The sequence below is a fragment of the Oncorhynchus gorbuscha genome, linkage group LG21, assembly GCF_021184085.1.
Source record: "Oncorhynchus gorbuscha isolate QuinsamMale2020 ecotype Even-year linkage group LG21, OgorEven_v1.0, whole genome shotgun sequence".
NCBI lineage: Eukaryota > Metazoa > Chordata > Actinopteri > Salmoniformes > Salmonidae > Oncorhynchus > Oncorhynchus gorbuscha.
Window position 1 is genome coordinate 12,709,681 of NC_060193.1, and position 5,000 is coordinate 12,714,680.

General features: G+C 44.0%; 1 protein-coding gene across 1 annotated transcript in view; it reads left to right on the forward strand.

The window, feature by feature from the left end:
• Positions 1-1,903: 1,903 nt before the first annotated feature.
• LOC124007852 (histidine N-acetyltransferase-like) overlaps positions 1,904-5,000 on the forward strand; it is a 38,694-nt gene continuing 35,597 nt past the window's right edge. The window contains exon 1 of the mRNA XM_046318637.1: positions 1,904-2,033. The gene's annotated coding sequence lies outside the window, so the exon portion shown is untranslated. The remainder of the gene's footprint in view (positions 2,034-5,000) is intronic.

A 5,000-nucleotide genomic window follows, 5' to 3' on the forward strand; every position in this document is an offset into this window, starting at 1 on the left:
TTTAGAAAATATATATATCACAGGTGGTTGGTGGCACCTTAATTGGTGGGGGGGAGGGGGGGGGGACAGGCTCATGGTAATGGCTGGAGTGGAACAGGTGGAATGGTATCAAATACATCAAACACATGGTTTCCACATGGTTTCCACATGGTTTCCACATGGTTTCCTCATGGTTTCCACATGGTTTCCACATGGTTTCCACATGGTTTCCACATGGTTTCCCTGTGTTTGATGCCATTCCATTTGCGCCGTTCCAGACATTATTATGAGCCGTCCTCCACTCAGCAGCCTCCACTAAACTATATATATGTTGATCTGTTTTTAGTTTACTGTAAGTAGTATCCCCAACCGCCCACCCTAATGGGGCAAACTGCTCCCAGGGCAATCAATGATACTTATTATTAGCATTTTCAAAATGATCTATAAGTAACTTCTTTGAGTTAAACAATAGATTTTGAGATACTTTAGGATGGATTTCATATTGACTGCAGACTCCATGTGAAATATCATACCAGTTCTAATGATGACAATTTTTTAAAATAATTTAACCTTTTTTGATGAACCTCCTTTAAATGTTCACACCCAATGGAACAAAAACATGAGCTCTGATTTATGCCCTTACTAATTTTGTAATTTGTTTTGTAAAGGAATGGCGAAAATAAAAGAGGGGGCAGTACATCAAAACCTCATCATAGTGAGGATATTAATCATGTGCAACGTAATTTGGTTCCGATATTTGACTTATTTAATTGAAATAAGATACCTAGACTTTAGCTTTTAAGGTTCAATGACTCTGAAATTCCAAAATAAAACATATAAAATTGATTTTTAACGCACTAATCTTCAGGGACCATTTTGCCCCATAGAGTGCCCCCCCCCCCCCCCCCCCGACAACACACACCCTTTCTTAAGTTTAATTTTTTTATTGAATAATAATAAAGAAAATAACAGATGAATTCTTATTTCCCTTCAACATGTGTTTGCTTAAGGATAGCCAGTGTGCACATACTGTATCTAAATATTACCAAAAGTTGCCTTTTTATGTCAGAATATAGACATTTCTCTTAGGGTGGACGTTACCCTATGACATAACATAAGCACGCTGCATTCATGAATCCTCCGTTCATCCACATGATGAGAAAGAAAGACCATAGCCTTTCCTAACTTTGGGATCCACCATTTCATGCATATGATTACATTAATTACAAATCAATTGATTACTAAGCAATTAGTATTAAAATAGGGTATGCATGCCATTTCTATTCTATTTCATACTGTGCAGTAAACATGAACTACAAATGAACTTTTACTACTGTATAGCCTAATCATTTTTTCTCTTTAATTGTGTTCAATATTAAATGTTGATATTGTCATGTTTCTAGGCCTACTTTAGCAATGTATTCAAGTCAAATTGCGAGAGAGTGAGACAGAGAGAGAGTGAGAGACAGAGAGTGAGAGAGAGAGAGCGCCGAGAGAGAGTGAGAGAGCGAGAGAGAGTGAGAGAGAGAGAGAGCGAGAGACAGAGAGGAGAGAGCGAGAGAGCTAGAGAGAGAGAGTGAGAGACAGAGAGAGAGAGAGCTAGAGAGAGAGAGATTGAGAGAGAGAGTGAAAGAGCAAGAGAGCTAGAGAGAGATTGAGAGAGAGTGAGAGAGAGAGAGCGAGAGAGAGAGTGCAGGAGAGAGAGAGAGAGAGTGAGGGAGAGAGAGAGAGAGAGAGAGAGAGAGAGAGAGAGAGAGAGAGAGAGAGAGAGAGAGAGAGAGAGAGAGAGAGAGAGAGAGTGGGGGCTATACTGGTGATGATGGTGTGGGGTTAGACAGGATAGCCTAGCCTACTACGAGGGGGAGAGGGTTTGTAGGAGGGGCTTAAACTTATACATCTCTTATATTGAAAGTTCGAGCCAGTGGCTGGGATAATTTGTATTTTATCCTGAAACTGAACATTAGCCGCTGTAACCATCCACCTCTCGCACCTGGCAATACACCTGCCTGTTGTTACCGTCAACACCCGCACGAGACCTCCGGGCTTCACTAACGGTAAGAGGGAAAACATTCCACCGGCCGGCAGCGCTAGATATTTGGAGCACGTTGTCGGCTGTGAACATAGTCTAGCCTATCGATCACTTACGATAACGGTATCCATCTATGATCGATCATTATGATTTCGTAATATTGTTTAAATAATATTCTAACATTTTTTTTTCTTCTCACTTCTAAATACTGTTTTCATAGAAGGCAACGTAGCCTATAGCCTACGTGTGGTCGCGTTTTCTGCATAACCTTCAGTCTCTGTACCAAGCCTTTTCTCATATTAGGAACCGATTATCCCACCATCATATTCTTATCCGCCATTTTGTGTCCAATTTAAGGAATTTATAAGAGACTGAGTAACGGGATGGTAAAGCTAACACAATGATTCGATATGGATAGTCGAATGAAACGGGTTCATCCTCCACATTTGTAGCCTTATGTAGGTTTGCTATTTTACTGTATAGCATTATGGCATTGTGTGTCTGTCTGTGTTCTAGGCCTATATGCAATGCATAGGGATGAATGATGCCGGTAGCCCATATGATTGAATATAGATATGATCAAAGATTCATCCAATCACCGTTGAGGATGCAATGCTGTACCTGACAGCGCCTCAGACTACTTCAATAAATGCATAGTCTGAAACGAAAAAGAAAACACACATATGTTTATCAGATATCACCTTGCGGCATCACTTTTGTGATATTTGTTTCTTCTTATATCCAATGCTAGCTATGCAGTCAATGTGGAACGCTGAAAGCCCCGGTTAAAGCAGTCCCATACGGACAGATGGGGGCGGGCAGAATAGGGGGATATAACGGGGCAGAGTTGCCAAGTTATGATGAATAATTCCTTTATCCACAACATTGATTCGGAGTATTCCTTAAATTTCGGGCGCGTACATGTGTTCTATGAAAACGTATGTGCGCAATGCCATGGCAGCGGTAAGGGAGCCTCTGAGCGGTGCGCCCGCCTCCAGTGTGTCTACATACAGCATGTGCTTGGGTAGGAGAGTCGTGACAACTACAATTGTGAGGTTCTCTATACGCTGGTGCACGTGTGGTGCCATTTACGTAGGTCCCTAGGTAGGCCTATAAGCTTAGGCTATTTCTCAGAAATGAGCTATAACAGCAATTCCTGTAATTCTAGGTATACATTTACCTTCAATTGTAAAGACAATGTAAATGCGCACATTTTATGCATTCATTATGGACAATGGCTATTTTCTAGCCTATGGCGGGTTTTATTTCTCCACATTCCATTGGGGTTGAGATACTCGGTCACGGGCAGCACGAGGAGTTGAGTGCTGGAGACGGGAGTGAGACTTATTTCTTATATCCAACCTGCCCATACAGTGCGCGTGCCGTGCGCTCGCGTGTCTGCTCCTTCCCTCGGCCTGCCTTGTGATCTGATTCCACTTGACAGTTTGGAATTCGGGAATGAAAGAGGGGAGACGTGACTGTGTACTCATGATTAGACGCATCAAGGGACAGTTGGAAGATGAGAGCAGATTCGGAGCATCAACTGCCCAACATTTTATAGATAGACACGTTTCTCTTTCATCCCACTCTGTCATTCTCTCTCTCTCCAGGCCCTCTTGCTCTCACTCGACCTCTCTCCCTTTACTCTTATGCATTCTCTCACTTTCGCTCTCTTTCTCTATCTCCCCCTCTCTCTCTATTTCCAACCCCTCTCTCTCTATCTCTATCTCCCCCTCTCTCTCGCTTTCTCTCTCTATCTTCCCCCTCTCTATCTCCCACCCTCTTTCCCCTACCCCCTCTCTATATATCCCCCTCTCTCTATCTCCCACCCTCTCCCCCCTCTATATATCCCCCCTCTCTCGCTTTCACTCGTTCTGTTTCTATCTCTCTTTTCCTCTCACTTTTATTGTATATATCTATCTCTCTATCTGTCTCTGTTGTCTGTCTTTCTCTCTCCTCCAACGCTGTCTCAGTCAAACAAACACCTTGTAGCATCATCCATCCTTCCATCTCTCTGCACCTTGCACATTTACAAGTTTCTAGCAAGTTTCTTATATGCTAGCATCCTTCCATCTGTCTACATAGGGTATAGGGTGCTATTTGGGACATAGCCTGGGAGATTATTCAGTCTATAGGTGCTGGTGAGGCAGAGGGGGAGAAGTGGGGGACCAGAGGTGAGGGGGAGGAGGCGGAGAGCCTGGCACTATTGTCCCGCCTGAGCAGTTTTATGTTTTATCATGAAGGGCCCCTAATACTTACTCATGGTTGATCGGGGCAACTGCAAAGTCATCTAGGGAGTAAAGCTTTAGTTTGTGCGCACACACACACACACACACACACACACACACACACACACACACACACACACACACACACACACACACACACACACACACACACACACACACACACACACACACACACACACACACACACACACACACACACACACACACACACACACACACACACACGCTCTTACATCTGCTCCCCCCTTCATCCGTTCTCTTTTTCATCCATTCACCCCCTCTTTTACACACACGTGCACACAGCACACACCCATAACTCTATAAACACTCAATCACCACCCGCTCTCCACCCGTTATTCATTCGCCTGGTCACATTCATCCACCCCTACCCCCTCCCTCCCGTCCTTTTTCACCCAAAAGCAATTCTGGTGAAGCTCATTGATTCAGACTCACTGGGGTGCCCTCTATAGCCACACAGTGCTGAGTACTGACTCTGCAGTACACATACGCACACACACGCACACGCACACGCACACGCACACACACACACACACACACACACACACACACACACACACACACACACACACACACACACACACACACACACACACACACACACACACACACACACACACACACACACACACACACACACAGAGTTGGTCCTCATGCATAGCCTACATACTGATCCAAGAAAAGGTCTGTATTTTTCCACCATAATGGTTAAGGTTAGGTGTAGG